This window comes from Danio rerio, chromosome 19 (genome assembly GCF_052040795.2).
Source record: "Danio rerio strain M-AB ecotype USA chromosome 19, GRCz13ab, whole genome shotgun sequence".
In the NCBI taxonomy this organism is placed as follows: domain Eukaryota; kingdom Metazoa; phylum Chordata; class Actinopteri; order Cypriniformes; family Danionidae; genus Danio; species Danio rerio.
Genome location: NC_141039.2, coordinates 4,706,061 through 4,727,500, shown reverse-complemented (window position 1 = coordinate 4,727,500; position 21,440 = coordinate 4,706,061). Strand labels below are relative to the sequence as shown.

General features: G+C 34.4%; 1 protein-coding gene across 4 annotated transcripts in view; it reads right to left on the bottom strand.

Moving 5' to 3' along the window:
- The window catches only part of trappc9 (trafficking protein particle complex subunit 9), a 303,088-nt gene that overhangs the window by 133,144 nt on the left and 148,504 nt on the right, over nt 1–21,440 (bottom strand). The window lies entirely within an intron of this gene.

Here is a 21,440-nt window from a genome sequence, read left to right as displayed (position 1 = left end):
AAAACATGAAACAAAACGAAAAACAACAAAACATGAAATAAAACAAGACAAAGCAAATTAAACATGTAACTATACAAAGCAAAATGAAAATGAAAACAAAAAAACAAAAAAAGAAATGACAAACAAAGCAAAAGAACTAAACTAAACAAAACATGAAATGAAAATAAATGAAACGAAAAACAAAACAAAACAAATGAAACAAAGCAAAGCAAAGCAAAATAAAAATTAAAATAAAAAAAACCTAACAAAACAAAACATGAAATGAAAACAAAATGAAAGAAACATGAAGCGAAACAAAGCAAAACAAAATGAAAATCAAAAAAGAAATGAAAAACAAAACTAAAACTAAACAAAACATGAAAACATGAAACGAAACAAAGCAGAGCAATATGGAAATTAAAAAAACGAGAAAAACTAAAAAAAACATGAAATGAAATGAAAAACAAAACAAAACAAAACAAAACAAATGAAACAAAATAAAAAATACAAAACAAACCAAAAGCAATACAACACAAAACGAAACACAAAACAAAACTAAATAAAGCAAAAGCAAATCAAAGCAAAAAGAAAAGAAAAGGAAAATAAAAAACTCATTGAAAATTTTTCAACAAAAAACAACAAATCAAAGACAAACCAAAACAACAGAAAATTAACACAAAACGAAGCATAAATACAAAAAAGAAAATAAAACAAAACATGAAATGAAAGACAAAACAAACAAAAACAAAAAATAAGCCAAAACAACACAAAATGAAACAAAGCAAAGCAAAAAAATAAATAAAATAGGCCTAACTATTAACTATTAATACAGCAACAAATACAGTTCAAACAGTTCTAGACTGTCAAATTCAAAACTAAATTTCTTGGCTGACAAATGCTATCCTGAACACAGACTGCCAAAATTTGCATAAAGACAAGAGCTTGCCATTTGTCCGTAAAAAAAAAAAGGTATATTTTTATATAGCTGGTTGATCACAGATTATTTTAAATCACCAAATAATACAATTCCAGGGCTAAAACAAAATATTCAAGCAGCAGATATTTCTTAGGAGAGGTTTTCTTAAATTAAATTATTTTCTTAAATTTCTTCTGGGTTTCAGATGGTGAGAAGATAATACAAATCACAGAAAAGACAGAAACAGGAGACAAGACAGAAAAAAGAGAGATCCAAAGGGAAGACGAATCTCACTGGCCTCATTATTCTGACCTCTGACTTTGGCAAGAACACAGAAAAGAGTGTGTAATGCTTTCCAGAGAAGAGGAAAAGACAAGAGTGTGCTTTATTTTGGGTTTGTAGGGTTTTCCTGCAGGGCCCGCTGGAGTGATCCACATTCACCCGCTCAATCGCTGTGTTTCTCTCTGTGTTCTAGCTCAAGAGAGAAGCTATTTCAATCACAGGGAGAGCTAAAAATAGCACTAACCAAAGAGTGAGAGAGAGAGAGAGAGAGAGAGAGAGAGAGAGAGAAAGAGAGCGAAAGAAAGAGATGTGCTGACACACTGTGAATTTAACAGCCTGCGGTCACTCGGATCACTCAAGAGCATCTATACTGACACTGAATCAACTGATGAAAGAGTGAAAGAATGAACATACCATAAATAAGACATAACCAGTTCATAAGATAATGGATTGGACAACTAAAAATAAAATAAGTCGATAAGCAAAACAAATAGATCAAACAAGAAATTAATGAATCAACTGAATGAATGAATGAATGAATGAACTGATGGATGGATGGATGGATGGATGGATGGATGGATGGATGGATGAATGAATGAATGAATAATTGAATGAATGAATGAATGAATGAATGTATGGATGAATGAATGGAAAAAAAATTAACAAACAAGTAAACAATGACATTAATAAATGAATGGCCAAACAATCAGTCAAATGACTGAATGATTGGAAAATTGACTGACTGACTAACTGACTGGCTTGAATGAATGAAAGAATGAAAGAATGAATGAATGAATGAATGAATGAATGAATGAACATTCATTCTTGAACAATTGCCAGAATAAAATCGAATGAATGAATGAATGAATGAATGAATAATCAACAGAATGAATGAAGGAATGATTAACTTAATAAATAAATGAATGGACAAACAATGAAATGAATGAATTAAAAAAGATTGACTGATTGAATGCATGAATGAATGAAAGAACAATAGATTAAATTAATTAATGAATAAACGAATGAACCATCAACTGAATGAATGAGCGACTAAGCGAATGAATGAATGAATGAATGAATGAATGAATGAATGAATGAATGTATGAATGAATGAATGAATGAATGAATGAATGAATGAATGAATTAATTAATTAATTAATGAATTAATGAATGAATGAATTAATGAATTAATTAATTAATTAATTAATTAAAAATCATAGATCATAGTACATGAATGAAGGATATGAACTGCTGAATGAACAAACACACAGACGGATGAATGGGCTAAGACCATGATGGTTACTGAAAGAACTATGATCAAATGAGCAAGCAAATAGAAAAAGAATGAAGAAAACACAAAAGGGATGAATAAAAATGATTCAAGCTGATGCGTGTGATTTGAAAGAACAAATGAACGAAACAATTGCAACTAATGAAAAGGAAAAACACAGACAATGATTAATGTAGAAATGGAACTGATTCGAGATTTAAAGTATTAAAGACCTGATGAACAAACAAGGAAGTTAATAAATGAATGAACGAACGAACAATCAACAGAATGACTGCATGAATGGACAGTTGACTGACAATAGAATGAATGAATGAATGAACAATGAATGAATAAATGAATGAATAAATGAACAGTCAACTGAATGAATGAATGAATGAATGAATGAATGAATGAATGAATGAATGAATGAATGAATGAATGAATGAATGAATGAATGAATGAGCTGAAAGAACTAACCAAACAAATAAACAATGAAATTAATACATGAACGAACAAATAATCAAACGAATGACTGAATGAATGGACAACTGACTGACTGAATGACTGAATGAATAAGGAATGAATAGATGACTAATTGACTGTATGAATAAATAATTTGATGAGTGAATGAATGAATTAATGAATAATGGACAATTGACAGAATAAATAGACAAACAATTGAATGACTGAATGAATAGGCAACTGACTGACTGACTGACTGAATGAATGAATGAATGAATGAATGAATGAATGAATGAATGAATGAATGAATGAATGAATGAATGAATGAAGGAAGAAAGGAATGAACAGAAAACAATCAAATAATAAATGCATGCCAAAAACATTGACTGATTAAATGCATGCAAGAATGAATGAATTGAAGAAACAATAGACTGAACTAATGAATGAATTAATGAACCATCAACTGAATAAATGAGCAAACTGAAATAATGAATTAAAAATCGAATGGCAGAATAAATGAAATATTTACTGAAAGAATGAATGAATGAATGAATGAATGAATGAATAACAATCGACAGACTCAATGCATGAACGGATGAATAAACAATCGAATGAATGAGTGAGTAAATGAATGAATGAATGAATGAATGAATGAATGAATGATCTACTGAATGAATGAAAAACAATTGACTGACTGACTGACTGACTGACTGACTGAATGAATGAATGAATGAATGAATGAATGAATGAATGAATGACAATTGACTGACTGAATGAATGCATAAATGAACGAGTCAACAAGCGAACAAACAAATGAGAGAATTCATGAACTAAGTAATTAACTAACAAAAACAACAGGATTGAATATACAAATGAATGAAAGAATAAAAGCATGCAATAATAATAATAAACTTATACAATAATAAACTTCACAAAGGAAGAGAAATCAACAAATGAATAAACCAAAAATAGCATACAGTACATGTGAATGAATGCAATAAGTCTCAGTCAGACAGCTGGTTGTGCAGAGTGTCTGAATGAAGCAGATGAATGTTGAAGGTGAAGGTGGGAATCATCTCCGACTGTCGGGCGCCTTTAAACGGCGGTAATATCACTGCTGTACCGCTGGAATATTACCCAGGACAAAAACATTGAGACGCGGGCCTTCATTTAACCCTCAGTCATGTCCTAACGCTTATTAAGAGCCCAGAGTTTTATGGCTTACAAGAGGAAGATGTGAAATCCAATACACTTCATAAAGATCTCTGACATTTTCATTTACATCCACACACCAATACCATAGAGAGAAAGAGAGAGAGAGAGAAAGAGAGAGAGAGAGGGAGAGAGAGAGAGAGAGAGAGAGAGAGAGAGAGTCCTTAAGGCTTTAGCAATACTGTAATGCTCCAATAGCCAAGCTAATAAAAGCATCACTGAATTGAAACAGAACTAAATTGAGATAAAACAGGGAGTTAAGGAGTTAACGGACTGTATCAGAGGGCAGACAAGGGGCTAGAGGACTAGTCAAAGCTATTTTAAGTGTTTGTGATGTCACTGAATCTACATTTTAAAATGATAAACATTGTAAAAACTACTCATATGGCCTTTGAGTCAAATGAAATGTAAACAAATCTGCTCGAAAATTTTTATACAAATTCTAAATGTTGTAAAATGTTAACTTATATGCCAATCATATAAATGCACAAACATTGGTTCTTCACAATAAAATTACATAAAATTAAATATATAAACAAATAAATAATAAGAAGAATAAGAATATATTTATATATTTTTGTTTAAAACTAAACAAAACAAAATAAAAATCCAATTACAAATAAAACAAAACAAATTAAAAATAAAATAAAAATTTTATAAATTTTAAAATTATAAAAACTAAACAAATGAAAAGAAAAGAAAATGATTAAAACCAAAAAATGGTATTAAAAACAAAACAAAATTAAACTTTAAAACCTGAACAAAACATTTTTACATGAAATAAAGCAAAAATTGCAAAAACAAAATGTAAAACAAAAGAAAAACAAAAAAAAATAAAATAAATAAAACAAAACAAAAAAATTTGAAATATTAAAAAAATTAAACAAAATGTAACAAAAATAAAATAAAATAAAATAAAATAAAAATGTAATTATTTCCCAGTACTGGATTACAGCTGGAGGGCTTCTGCTGTATAAAACATATGCTGGAATAGTTGGCGGTTCATTACGCCGTGACGACCCCTGATTAATAAAGGGACTAAGCCAAAGGAAAATGAATGAATGAAATCAATTGAAAACTAAAAAAGGCAAAAATGTTATTTAAAAATAAATAATTAAATAAAACTTTAAAAACAGAAGATTTTTTTAATGAAATAAAATAAAATATATATTAAAAACTAAACAAAACTAACATAAATAAAACTTTAATTAAAAACATAACCAATTAAAATAAAATAAACATACTTAAAAACAAAACTAAATGAAAGAGAAACGAAAACAAAACAAGGTCATCAACAGTAAATTATAAGTACTGAAAAAAAGTGTCTTAATAGTAAAGCATCTAGTGCTGTTCTGCAAGATCTGTCAGTCTCTGTCTGTCACATCTTTCTCACTGTCAGTGTAAAACACCAGTTACCCTTCAGCTCTGGAGGAAGAGACAGAATATAATAATAGCACACAAAGAATGTGTTTTTTTAAAACTTGTTTCAGTGTTTTTTCACTCTGTCTATTTGAGATAAGAGATGTGCATGTGTGTAGTTATATGCTGATAACAGCAGCTTATCAGATGTGTTTATCTGCACTGGCCTCTAGTGACCTTTCAGCTGCAAAAGCAGGTCTCTAGAGCATCAGGCAACCCTGACACAGACACACACACTCACGGCCAGTGACCGAAGCTCATGTGATGTGTACAGGATTTAACAAAGCTAAAACATAATTTAAAAATGTCTATTATAGAATTAGAAAACAAAATTGAAATCATCTAGAAATGCACTAATATTACCAATAAAAAAAAATTATATATATTTACAAAGTATTTACATATCTTAAGCTGACCAGAAATATAAAAAATAGAATTTATCAAAAAATATTATTTATTATTTATGTGTTTTATTTTATTTACTAATTTATTTTTTATTATAATTTATACAAGGTGTCATGGTGGCGCAGTGGGTAGCCTGATCGCCTCACAGTAAGAATGTCGCAGGGTCGTTGGTTGGCATTTCAGTGGAGTTTGCATGTTGTCCCGTGTTGGCGTGGGTTTCCTCCGGGTGCTCCGGTTTCTCTCACACATGCACTATAATGGAATTGGGCAAGCTAAATTGGCTGTAGTGTATGAGTCTGAAGGATGTTTCCCAGTGTTGGGTTGCAGCTGGAAGGGCCCCCACTGTGTAAAACATATGCTGGATTAGTTTCTAGTTCATTCCGCTGTGGCGACCCCTGATTAATAAAAGGACTAAGCCGGATTTTTTTTTATAAATTAATAATATTTATACAACATTTTTCTTTTATATTATTTATTGAAACATTATTAAAATTTATGATTTTTTACCAAGAAATTCTGTTTTCTATTTAAATATATTAATAAAAGGTTAAAGTTGAATTTTCAGCATCATTACTCCAGTCTTCTGTCACAATTATCCATTTAAAAATATATTATTTATATTTATTTATTAATAAATAAATAAAATATTTATTTATTTATTTATTTATTTATTTATTTATTTATTTATTTATTTGTTTCTTTGTTTATTTATTTATTTGTTTATTTATTTATTTGTTTATTTGTTTATTCATTCATTCATTGTTATTATTTACTTATTCATTTATTCAGTCCCTTTATTAATCCAGGGTCACCACAGCGGAATGAACCCCCAACATATTCAGCGTGTTTATTACACAGCGGATGCCTTTCCAGGCACAACCAATCTCTAGGAAACATCAATACACACTCACTTACACTCATACACTACGGACAATTTAGCCTACCCAATTCACCTGTACCACAAGTGTTTGGACTCTGGGAAAAACCGGAGCACCCGGAGGAAACCCACGGGAATGCAGGGAGAACAACAGACGCAGCCGAGGATTAAACCAGTGACCTTCTTGCTGTGAGGCAACAGCACTAGCTACTGCACCACTGCAACACCAATTAATTAATTAATTAGTTAAGTTGTTTATTTATTAAGTTATTTATGTATTTATTAAGTTAATTATTTATTATATTTTATTAATATTATTATTATTATTATTAATACTGTAATACACTAAAAAGACACTACTATTGTCTGTTTATAAATGTTTCAGTGGTTTCAGATGTAAAAATCCAGTTTGTCAGAAGTTGTCCTGCATTTGCATTTCGTTTGAACACTTTAGAACACAGTTTATCCAAAATATTATTTATTTTATATTATTTATTAATATTTATTTAGAAATATGTATTGTATATTCTCATATTATTTAGAAATAATAACAATAAAACCAGTTCACAATTAATTTCAGCATTTCCTAGAGCGATTGTCGTGGTTTAGGACCAAACTCGCTTTAATATTGTCTGTTTATAAATGTGTTTCAGTGGTTTGAGGTGGGAAATCTAGTCTGTCAGCAGTCATTTTGGAATTATGAAATTACCACAGCAATTTTACCTCGGACACTTTTTCTGGAATTTGCCACTGACTCTGATGTATTGTAGGTGGTTATATAATACGGTTTATTCTGGGTATCTCTAAAACTCCATTTTTGGTCTCATTATTTACATATATATATCGTTTTAAATATGACTTGAAAGATAAAAATACATTTAAAAAAAGTTTCATAACTTTAAGTATGAAAAACATTGAGAAACATGAAACATTTGACTTGCACTGCTCTCTTTGCATATTTCTCCAACTTATGATCGACTTTGCAGTGATACGAGAGACTTCAGAAAACACTGGTGCCCCCACACACACAAACAATCTCACACAGACACTCGGAACACATGCACAAACGCATCCACTCTCACAAACACACACAATACATTAATAAGACACACTGTAAACATGAGACCTAACCACTACCAACTCAAATGACAGAGAAGACACTGCAGGTTTCGGTTAGTCTGGTAATTATAAGTATTTAGATGTCTTCAACATGTCTTCATTCCGAAAGCTAGGTAACAGTGCGCGAGTGTGTCGTTCCTGCTGATGCCACCCTGTATAAACCCATGAAAATGCCACACTCGCCAGTTGCTAAGATACCATTGCACGCTTTGTGCCACTGTAGGCACTTAAAGTTGGAACAAACATACACACATACACAACTGTTTGTGCACTTTCTAACACACACACACACACATGCATGCAGGTCCAAAATAAAGCATATACATGTTAAACACACGCACGCACACACACACACACAGACAGTGCAGTGTTGCTAGTGTTTCCATGGCGACGCAGATGGTGCGCTCAGAGTCTCGGTGGAGTTTCGCTCTTTATTTTAAGACCTGTCGCTATTAGTTTTGGTTTAACGTCTGTATAAAACAGCCTTCCGTCTGCTGATTGGCTGAAACAGAAATGTCAGCGCATGTTTTTAGCAATTTGTTATTTTTGTCCTCTTGAGATTCACTTTGAAGCGCTGGTCAGGTTTACAAACTAAAAGAAGTTATATAGTGTTTTTTTTCCTGAGCATTTCCATCTTCTTTCTGACAGAATGAAATGGTTTGTTTTCTGCTAAGCAGTAATTTTAGAAAACTCTTTACTTGTATGCAAATTGAGCAAGAGTGTTGTGCTAAATATCATTCATTCGTTTGCTTTTTAGCTTAGTCCCTCTATTAATCAGGCAGGCATGTGATCAGCTGAGGACAAAAAAAAAGAAGGAAGGCAAGACCCCCTCACCACCCAAAAAATTAAACAGTTCACACATACAGATATATATGTGTGTGTTTATTTAATAATAAAAATAATAATTAATATTTAATTATAATAAATATTTAAAATTGGTCACACAATTTAAGTTTCTTTTTTGTCTCTTATTAGTTTAAATGTTTAGCAGTTTAATAGTTACCTAAATCATGTTTAATAAGTTTAAAGTCTTGTTGATTTGGAAAAGTGGCAGAAGGTAGATTTTTCTGATGAATCATCTGTTGAACTGCATCCCAATCATCACAAATACAACTGAAGACCTACTGGAACCAGCATGGACCCAAGATTCTCACAGAAACCAGTCAAGTTTGGTGAAGGAAAAGTCATGGTTGAGTATGGGGGCGTGCGATACATGTGGAAAACAACATCAACAGCCTATCAAGACATTTGTGCTGCCCATTACATTACAAACCACAGGAGAGGGCAAACTCTTCAGCAAGATAGCGCTCCTTCTCATGCTTCAGCCTTCGCATCAAAGCTCCTGAAAACAAAGAAGGACAAGCTGCTCCAGGATTGGCCAGCCTAGTCACCAGACATGAACATTATTGAGCATGTCTGGGGTAAGATGATGGAGAGGGCATTGAAGATGAATCCAAAGAATCTTGATAAACTCTGGGAGTCCTGCAAGAACGCTTTCTTTGGCATTCCAGATGACTTTACTAATAAGTGATTTGAGTCATTGCAGAGATGTATGGATGCAGTCCTCCATGGGAGCTCATGGGAGTCAGACACAATAGCCATTCTTTCTCCTCTGCCGCATGACTTTATATTCTATACTGTTCATTATTTCTGTTAAGTGACAATACTTTTGTCTAAGCAAAGTCAGTCCTTACTGTCCTAATTAAATAATTAAAAATCAAGGCATGATCATGTTTTATTTTGGTAAAATAAGAGTAATCTGGAGGCTTTTGCCTTTTATATAAGCCACTTCTGATGCCAAATGATTAACTAGAAGCCAAGTTATTACTTGTTGTTCCGAAAACTTGAATAATCAACAGACTTTTGTCAGGATAGTTAACAGATAACTGTTCACATATCACCAGCAGAGACAAAGCCACTAACTAAAAACGTTTTCAGTCAACAATGTCTGTCTATCAAAGCCATTTTAGACTAAACGTTTTGACCCCAATATTGCAGTATCTTTTTTTCAGTATCCTTCAGACCTACTACTAACACAAGCCTCGTAAAGAAGGAAGTCAAATGCTTTAGGTTGTCTTCGGGAATGAGCTCGTGCACTGGGTTGAGTTCAGTGTGATGGACCCTGAGAGTGTGTTGGACTGAGAGGAGCAGCTGGGGCATCAGCACACAGATAAACGCTCTGAAGAGTCCAGTCATGTGGAGAGAGGAGACACAGCGAGAGGAACAAACCCAGAAAGATGGAAGATCCATATCAGCAGCTGTGTGTGTGTGTGTGTGTGTGTGTGTGTGTGTGTGTGTGTGTGTGTGTGTGTGTGTGTGTGTGTGTGTGTGTGTGTGTGTGTGTGTGTGTGCCTGGCAGCTCATCTGTGAGATGATGTATGGCAGTTATTCTGTAGCTCTGACTACTGTGTAAGCACTTTTAGCAGCCAACCGCAGGGAAACACACACACACACACACACACACACACACACACACACAACAAATGGATTATTACTGCGCTATTGATAGAGGGTTGAAGCACAGTGCATCCTTGTGTGTGTGTGTGTGTGTGTGTGTGTGTGTGTGTGTGTGTGTGTGTGTGTGTGTGTGTGTGTGTATGTTATTTGCACTCTGATACCATTACAAATCAAAACCCTTTCTGTTGTGGAACAAAAAATAACAGAGCTTTACAATTCAGTGAGAAGTGATATTAGTAGAGCACAAAAGAGCATGAAGAACTATTACTAGAGGAACTACTCCATGGCAAGGAAGGAAGGAAGGAAGGAAAACAGAAAGAAAGAAAAGGAAGGAATGAAGAAAAGATAACAAGAAAAGAAGAAAGGTAGGAAGGAAGGAAGAATGGAAGGAAGAATGGAAGGAAGGAAGAAAGGAAGGAAGGAAGGAAAGGAAGAAGGAAAAAAGAACAAAACATGGAAATAAAGGAAATGAAGAAATAAAAAAGGTAACAAGAAAATGAGAAGAAAAAAAGAAAGGAAAGAAGGAAGGAATGAAGGAAAGAAAAATGGAAGGAAGGAAAAAAGGAAGGAAAGAAAAGGAAAGAAGAAAGCAAACCATGGAAATTAGGGAAAGAGAGGAAGGAATAAAAAGGCTAACAAGAAAAAGAGAAGGAAGAAAGGAAGGAAGGAATTAAGTAAAGAAAGAAAGAAAGAAAGAAAGAAAGAAAGAAAGAAAGAAAGAAAGAAAGAAAGAAAGAAAGAAAGAAAGAAAGAAAGAAGCAAAACATGTAAATAAAGAAAAGGAAAGATGTAATGAATGAGGAAAAAGCAAACAAAAAGGATAAGAAAGAAAGAAGGAAAACATGGAAAGGAAAGGAAGAAAGAAAAGCAAACAAAAAAGGAGAAGAAGGAAGGGAGGAAGGAAGGAAGAAACCTACTGTCATAAACACACACACACACACACACACACACACACACACACTCACAGACAAACAAACTATCGGAAAGGCTTCAGGTGACGCATGACTCACATGTGGAATGTGTGGTGAAAATATCTCTTCACATCACTAATGTGTTTGGTCTTCAGAGCTTTAATTTAAAGACACATCAGCCTGAAGGGAGGGAGGAAGGAAGGAAGGAAGGAAGGAATGAAGGAAGGAAGGAAAATTGAAAGGAGAAAGTAAGAAGGGAAAAGGGAAAAAAGGAAGAAATGAACTAAGAAAGCAGAACATGGAAAGAAAGGACGGAATTAAGTAAAAACAAACAAAAAAAAGGTAAAAAAAAAAGGAAAAAAGATAAAGGAAGGAAGAAATGAAAAAGGGGAGGAAGAAACTAATAAAGCAAACAGAAAGGAAAGGAAGAAAAAAGAAAAGGAGAAGGAAGGAAAGATGGGAGCAAGGAAGGAAGGAACTAATAAAACTAAGCATAGAAAGAAAATAAAGAAAAGAAAAAGAAAAAGCAAACAAGACCAGACGAAAAATGAAGGAAGAAAAGAATAAAGAAATGAGAAGGAAGGAAGAAGAGAAGGAAAGAAGTAAGGAAGAAAGGAAACCATGGAACAAAAGGAAAGGAAGAAATAAAGAAAAGGAAAGCAGAAAATTAAAGCAAAGGAAAGGAAATTAACGTGAAGGAAAGAAAAAAGGAGAAGGAAAAGAAAGAAAAAAAGAAAGAAAGAAAAAAGAAAGAAAGAAAGAAAGAAAGAGAAAGAAAGGAAAGAAGGAGAGAAAGAAAGAAAGAAAGAAAGAAAGAAAGAAAGAAAGAAAGAAAGAAAGAAAGAAAGAAAGAAAGAAAGAAAGAAAGAAAGAAAGAAAGAAAGAAAGAAAGAAAGAAAGAAAGAAAGAAAGAAAGAAAGAAAGAAAGAAAGAGAAAGAAGGAAAGAAAGAGAAAGAAGGAAAGAAAGAAAGAAGGAAAGAAAGAAAGAAAGAAAGAAAGAAAGAAAGAAAGAGAAAGAAGGAAAGAAAGAGAAAGAAGGAAAGAAAGAAAGAAGGAAAGAAAGAAAGAAAGAAGGAAAGAAAGAAAGAAAGAAAGAAAGAAAGAAAGAAAGAAAGAAAGAAAGAAAGAAAGAAAGAAAGAAAGAAAGAAAGAAAGAAAGAAAGAAAAAGAAAGAAAGAGTGATTTTTCAATGATGCTGAACAGACACATTGTCCATCCACAGCTTTGGATTACAGGCTGATTTCACCAGAAGTGACTGAACAGACCTCTCGCCACAACAAACCATTGACAAGAACAAAAAATCATGTCTGTATGTGTGTGTGTGTGTGTGTGTGTGTGTGTCTGTATGCGTGTGTGTGTGTGTGTGTGTGCGTATGTGTGTGTGTGTGTGAAGATGGATAGCCAGATCAGCGGTGTCAGACTACACGAACCCTGCAGATCATTTGCTTCGACTGTTTGAGCTCGTCTTCAATAAAGCAGCTCCGGATATCAGCCGCTGATGGGAAACGACTGCTTTTCATTTCCTTTACATGCTTAAAACAAGTAAACAAACTAATCACCAGGCTAAATAACAAAATACACTACACTTATGTTTGTGTGTGTGTGAACAGACGACGACTGCTCAGGAGCGCAGCGGAGCGTGCAGAAAGCAAACGGCTTCATTTAAGAGTGTGTGCCCGCAGGATCTGTGGCGAGTGTGTTGTGCTGTAACGTCAGGGGTCATACGTGACGCTCGGCTTCCAGACTGCCAGAAAAACACACTCATTAATCTACTGAACTCAACTCAAAACACAGCGTTATCGATTCCTGCTCCCTCCGGCGGCGTCTCACGAATTATTAAAATGCTTCTTCAACCGTCTGGATGAGGAAACAGGGCTGTTTTCAACACCTCCACCACAAAACACAAGGAAAATATATAGAGAAGAAAGCATGCAGGACAACGACAGTAACACTTTTTAACACCAGAAATTCGAGTGTGCATCTAGAAAGTTTCAGTTCATGTGGAGTCAAGCACAGTTTGATATCGGTATGAAAATAATCTGCACTAATATGTGCAAATCTATTGCAACTAATGTTGTAACTTATATATTGTAATAAGTTTACAGAATGAGTTAAAAGTATCTGACTAGGCTTTAGAGCAGTGGTCCTCAATGCCAGAGCTGCGGATTAATTGGTACCGGGCTGCACAAGAAATCATTAATTATTTTTGTTTTATTTATTACCTGTCATGAGATCATATCATATCCCAGCGTTTGTTTTACTCCATCATATTTGACTATTTTTCACTGTATTTTTTACAGTACATTTAATCTTCCATAAAAACTCTACTTACTGGAAAATATTCCATTAGTCTGAAATATACCACAGCCAAAAATAAATAGTCCCAGCAAGAAAACTGTACAATTTTGGTCAAATATGACTGTCTCAGACATGTTTCAATCCTGATTTTTTTACCCATTACTTCTGTTTTTATTATAATTGAACTTTCGGTTAGGTCAGGGGTCAGCAACTCGCGGCTCTTTAGCGCTGCCCTTGTGGCTCCCTGGAGCTTTTTCAAAAATGTTCAAAAAGATGGGGAAGGTTAGTATATATTTTTGTTTTAATATGATTTCTATAGGAGGACAAACATTTTTAATATTTTCAAGTGCTGTAAAAGTGTGTAGAATTAATATTTAATTTCAACATTTCTGTCAACAAAGATTTGCGTCATAACCTGCGACACAGGTTTCTATCAGCAGGGCGGGATGCCAGGCAGGTGGCTGTTGTAAACAAACCGGGAGAAAATAAAGCATGGAAAACCGTTCACAGATGGTGACTTCATGAAGGAGTCATTCATCAACATATTAGAACACCTATTTGCAGACTTCAAAAACAAAACCAAGATAATAAAAAAATTAAAGATATACCTCTCTCCGTTAAGACAGTGAAGGAAAGGGCTATTAAAATGGCAGGTAACATCACCGATCAGCAAACCAAGGACATTAATTCAGTGCCAGCATACTCAATTGCCTGTGATGTGACCGATATTCAATGCGCTTTTATGCAGGTACTGTATGTGAACTCTGATGGGCCGCAAGAAGAAATAATCAAATTTATACCACTGAAAGACCAGAGGCTGTGCTGAAGTGTTTAAATGACAACAAAATAAACACCAACCACCTGATTTCAGTGGCTATTTAATCATGAAGGCTTGTTATGTATTTGTAGCCAACTTAGTCATTTTTATAGTAGGCTAATATAGCCACTATAGATACATACAGCATGTGTTTCCTTCATTATAAGGCTTATATAAGGCTTTACATTTTTTGCGGCTCCAGACATATATTTTTTTTGTCCAATATGGCTCTTTCAACATTTTGGGTTGCCTACCCCTGTGTTAGGTGGATCTCAGGCTTTCCATTAAGAATTTTCATTCATTCATTTATTTTTTCTTCGGTTTGTTTATCAGGGGTCGCAACAGCTGAATGAACCGCCAACTAATCCAACATATGTTTTAGCAGGGGATGCCCTTCCAGCAGTAACCCAGTGCTGGGAAACACCCATACACTCTCACATTCCCACACTCATACACTATAGCCGATTTAGTTTATTCAATTCACCTAAAGCAAACTCAATACAGAAATGCCAACTGACCCAGGCGGGACTCGAACCAGCGACCTTCTTACTGTGAGGTAGCAGTGCTAACCACTGAGCCTCCATTAATAACTTTTATATGCAATATCCCAAAATGTGCATACAAACAGAGCTACTGACTTTCAGTTCAACAGTTAATAAATCCAGTGAATCCCTGCTGCTCGTCCTTAAAGAAACAGCCCTCGGCAAGAGTGCTTAGCAGTCTTTGTATCTATCCGCAGACCGATGCATGTTTTGATAGTAAAACTGAGAGGATAAAACTATTGAGTTATGCAGGTGAATCAAACAAGTCTTTCCAAGAGGAAGGTTGTAGACTTTTCTGTTTGTGCTGGAACACAGCAAACCCAGATCTGGCACCTCTGGAATTGGATCCAACAGCTCTTTTAGTGGATGCAACACCCTGTGTGGCTATAATAAAAACATGCCACACAGACTCATTGGAAATACGTGCTTCAGCCTACATTTTTTGTGAAACTGCAAAAACGTACTAAAACAAACATTTGACTGAAGTTTCGAAGTAAAATGAACACTAGAGGGCAGTATGATGCTTATTGATATTTCAATTGAATAAAGAATTTTTTCATGCAGTTTTTTGCACAATAACAAACAGATATCTCAAAACAACTTAACGGTGTCTATGAGCTGTATAAAAATAAGTTGTCCTAACCGTCTTCATATGGACAACTCTTTTGCTTGGTAGCTCACTTTGTACTTTGCACAGTTCGAGCATGGTGAAGGACATTTCAACAAAAAAGATCAAATCCATGCATATTTAAGGTAAAACTATGTGGTCGCAATGCATTGATTTTTACTTTTGCTTTAGAAAGCACTATTGGTTGGGTTTAGGGAAAGGTTTAAGTCAGTGGTTTGCTAGCTAGTCTGAATAACAAGCATGTAAAAAAGGGTGTGTGTATCTAAAACGAACCACAAAACCTACCTCAAGCAATGCATTTTTGATTTGTAAAAAAAATGCAGACAGCGCCCTCAAGTGGATTTGTCATCTATAACTTGCAACGGCACAAATCCAGAGTAAAGTATTTTACATTTCTAAGGCACAGTTTTTTCCTTATTTTTCTCTCGTTCAAGCAAACGAACGAACAAACGCACGAAGGAACAAACAAATGCACGCAAGAATGAATGCATGAACGCACAAAAGCACGAATGAACACAAATGCACGCACGATAGAATGCACAAACGAACGAACACACGCTCGTACGAAAGGATTAACAAACGCACAAAAGCACGAACAAACGTACAAACGAATGCACGCAAGAATAAACGCATGAACGAACGAATGCACAAATGAACGTACAAACCCACAAATGCATGCACGTACAAACGCACGCACACACGAACGCACAAACGAACAAATGCATTCACAAATTTATGCACGCATGAGCGTACGAACGAACAAAATCACAAACGAACAAACAAACGCACGCACGATTGAATGCACAAACGAATGCACAAAAGCACAAACGCAAGAACAAACGAACAAATGCACGCACAAATGAATGCACGAACGAAAGCATGCACAAACGAATGCACAAAAGCACGAACGAAAAAACAAATGCATGCACAAATGAACGCAAAGACGAACGAACGAACGAACATACGAACTCACGTATTGGGTGCAATGCTTACCGAAAGTATATATAAATTCATTCAGCAACAAACTTCTGGTCAAACGTTATGATTTTCTGGTCAAAATAGCAAATCATCCAGGTAACTCAAGAAAACGTAATCAATATAAATGCACACTAATTCTTTTTTAGAATGTTATTTCGAACAAATAGTATTCAATTATATATATATACAATATTGTATTGTGATGCAGCACGTTTCTCTGTTTGCTAGTGGACAGTGCAGATAGGGTTATGAAAGGGCAAGTGAGTGAGGACACTTCCTGTGAGGCAGCAGAAGTGATTCCCTTCAGCTTGTCATGATTCAAACATTCATCCTGTCACTCAACGCTGTTTCTCCTCTCATTACTTCTCAAGCGTCTCCCTGTTGGTCTGGTTTGTGTTCAGGATGCATCTGTATTCTCTGGCCCCGCCAAACTCCTTCTTTATGCCGGAAACGCCACTGAATTATGCAGTGATGACAGGACGGATGGAGGCCGATGGACTGTCAGTCTCAGTGATTTTGTGGCTGGAGGACAGAGGGTCGCTGGGGGCCCATCCTGAGGCTGGAGGTCCCAGTGCTACTCATGTGCTGAAAAATTGCAGTTTTTTTTTTTTTTTTTGGTTGTTGTTGTTCTTGTTGTTTTGATCGGCACATTGCTGGCTATATTCATGTGCAATTTGTAGACTTCTTGCCTTTTCAAATTACCATTCTAATTTGGAAATCAGTTTATGCCAGGGAAATAACTATTTGAAGCTTATTTTTTCTCTTGTTGTGCATTTAAAAAACAAACAAACATCTCATTAACTTTATTTTTACTGATTGATTAATTAGTTAATTTAGGTTTCCCAGTACTGAGTTGCAGCTGGAAGGGCATTCGCTGCCTAAAACATATGCTGGAATAGTTGGCGATTCATTCTGCGGTCGCAAGCCCTGATATACAAAGCGCCAGGCAATTTGCAAATAAATTACTTTCAGGGCCACATTATAGCAAGCAATCATTTATTAGTATTAATCTGGACAACCAGGACGAGGATCCCCGTGCAGTTTAATAATCAGGAGTGGTCAGGCAGGCAATGGTCAAAAATACTGTTATGATTACCCGCAGTGTTGCTCTTGCAGGCTGCTGGACAACACTTCCATTTAAATGCACTACAAATCCCATTATGCACTTCACACACACACCTGATTCAGTTCTCCTTTGATTACACACCCACAGCTGGGAGCTGCTCAAGGACTGATAACACAGACTATATATACAGCACACACACAGACTTGGCTGAGTCTTTTGTCATGGAAGGAAATGCTGACAACGGAGTTGTGGATCCAAATGCAGGATTTATTACACATAGAATGGTCAGGCAGGCAGTGATCACAATTAGGGGCAAACGGTAACATACAGGCAAATCCAGAAGATTAGTCAATAGCAGGCGAGTGGTCTACCCGGACGTAAAGAACAAAAAAAAAAAAGGACAAACAAAGTAAAGATTGGTATACGGCAAGACATGGCAAGACAAAACACAGCCTAATGTTCACTTGACAGCTAACGACTCAGCAATGTGTGTGTGATGTATATATATAATCTGTGTAATCAGTCCTTGAACAGCTCCCAGCTGTATGTGTGTAACCAAAGAAGACCTAGAACAGGTGTGTGTATGTAGTGCATGACAGGATTTGTAGTACATATGGTGACAGAATGGTAAGATTGATAGTGATCATGACAGGTACAAACTGGAGCGTGAAGGTAATCCAAACAATGTGATCAAAATAATAGACAGATGGTAGGGACAAGTGGGGAAACAGCATAAAAAACAAAACAAACAAGAACACAGAAAGGCAAGACAAGAAAAATGCTTGGTAATGCTAACAGTGAACAAGACTCAGCAAAGTGTGTGTGAAAGTGTGCTGTATATACTGTATAGTCCAGGTAATGAATGAATATCAGTTTCAGCAGTGTGTCAGTGTCTGGATTAAGGCACTAACTTCTGGGATTTGTAGTTTGGTTCAGTGGCAGAATTGTAGTTGATCCTTACAATTAGCAATCTGACGGATTATAACGAGCAATATAAAATTAATAAATAAAAAATACAAATAATTAAAAATAATAAAAATAAAAAATAAAATAAAATAAAATAAAAAAATTCCAGTTATGACTTGCAGCTGGAAGGGCATCAACTGCATAAGGAAATAGGCCCAAAAGAAAATGAATGAATGAAAATAAAATAAAATCTGACAAAATAAAACTAAATATCTAAGAAAGAAAGAAATAAAGTAAAAAAAAAAACTAACAAAAAACAAACAAAGCAAACAAATAAATAAATGAAGAAATATGGTGATAATAATGTAAATACTCTAATCCAAAAAAATAAAGCAAATACCAAAAATGAATGAATGAATGAATGAATGAATGAATGAATGAATGAATGAATGAATGAATGAATAGCTGCCTTGCTTATGATAAGAATATATATTTTAATTGAGCAACAAACAGCTGTCTTGCCTTTTCAAATTAGCATTTTAATTTGGAAACTGGTTTATGCTTAGAGCAAGAACATTGCTTACTAATAGGTGAAACAAAAATGTTTGATTGAATTAAGTTTATTTAGTCTCTTGTTCTGTATTTTAAGCATGAGTATCATTCCTCCTAACAAAAACATATAATACTAAAAAACAAAAAACAGACTTATTACCATATGTATGTTGGCCAGTTTCCTTGTCAAGTAAACAAATCTTCTAATGCTCTTTGGATAATTTCCCCTGAAACTCAAGCTAATTAAAAACGCCAATACAACTCAACTAAAAACCTTAAGCAATTTATTTATTTAAATCAGTTAATGCTGGATCAAATAAAAGTTTTAATTTAAAAACAACAAAGCCAAAATAGAATTGAGATAAGAAAATAAAATGTGTTGCTTCAAATATGTGCACCACGCACAGAAAACATGGACATAAGAGACACAAACATCAGCAAAAGATAATCAGAGACAGACAAAACAACTTCAGCACTATGGACAGAGACACAAACGTGCGCGCGCACACACACACACACACACACACACACACACACAAACACTTCAGCAAAAGTATCACTCACTTCAGCACCATGGACAGGTAAACACACTTCAGCAAAATCATCCCATGACCCTCACATATTCAGCACCACGGACAGAGACACACACTTCAGCAAAATCATCCCATGACCCTTACATATTCAGCACCACGGACAGAGACACACAAACTTCCATCAGCAGATGCCCCCCAAAAAGTTTATCACCATGCACAGGCATACAAACCAGTAGAGTTTATAGTTCTGCATCAAGTGCATGCATTAGGACCCTTTGCTGGACCTTGATATGCACCTCTCAAAAAATGCAATTACACATTGCAACAATGCAGAGAGTAACCTGTGATTAGTTGGCTAGGTAGTGGTAATGAGTGTGGGTGGGGCTGAAAGCTGTGGGGGTGGAGCGAGGCCAGTAGCATGAGTTTTTATCACATTTCAAGTCACAGGGAAAGCTAAAGACAGATACTTTTGTGTTGATATTAAATTGTGTCTACACGATTTTATTTGTTCCTGTGTAGTTTCAGTGTAAACCAGAAAACAATGGTCATTTTTTAAGTGCTTTCTGAGCTTTTTATAATATATATAATATAATATAATATAATATAATATAATATAATATAATATAATATAATATAAAATAGTATAATATAATATAATCTAATATAATCTAATATAATATAATATAATATAATATAAACTAATATAAAATAGTATAATATAATATAATATAATATAAAATAGTATAATATAATATAATATAATATAATATAATATAATATAATATAATATAATATAATATAATATAAAATAATATAATATAATAAGTCGTTTCCCTGGTCCTCATCTAAACTAAAAATTAAAAAAATATTTAAACTAACTTTAATTTAAATATTTAAATTAAAAATATTATTAACTAGACATAAAAATCAATGAAAGCCCATGTAATATCCTCACCGAAATAGTGAAACAAATATATATGTGTTTGTGTGTTTACAGGTTCAGTTATACTTGCGTTTAGTTTTACTTGCAAAATATGGCCAAAATGTCCTCACTTATACAGTGAGATATCAAAATGGCCCATTAGTGAAGAAATTTTCCTGGTTCACACTAATTAAAAGTGCTTATAAATCGGCCAGAACATGTTATTAGTATCTAATGATACTTCGGGTTGTGTTCAGGGCTACGGGTATGCCATTTGAAAGTATTAACCTGATATAAAACCAATGTCTATGTAATATCCTCACTAAAATAGTCAAATAAAGATGTATGTGTGTCTGTGTTTGCATGTGTGTGTGTGTTTACAGGTTTAGCTATACTTTTTTTTATTTAGTTATACTTGCTATATAGCGCCTAAATGTCCTCACTTATACAGTCAGATATCAAAAATACCAACTAGTGAAGACATTTTCCTGGTCTTCGCTAATTAAAAGTGCTTATAAATCAGCCAGAACATGTTATTAGTATCTTATGATAGTTCGGGTTGTGTTCAGGGCTACGGGTATGCCGTTTGAAAGTATCATTAGCCTAATATAAAATCAATGGAAGTCTTTGTAATATCCTCACTAAAATAGTGAAACAAACATCTATGTGTGTTTGTGTTTGCGTATATATGTGTGTTTACAGGTTTAGTTATACTTGTGTATAGTTAAACTTGTTATATAGGGCCCAAATGTCCTCACTTATACAGTAAGACACCAAAAAGATCAACTAGTGAAGACATTTTCTTGGTCCTCGCTAATTAAAAGTGCTTAAAAATCGGCCCAAAAATGTTATTAGTATATAATGATACTTCGGGTTGTGTTCAGGGCT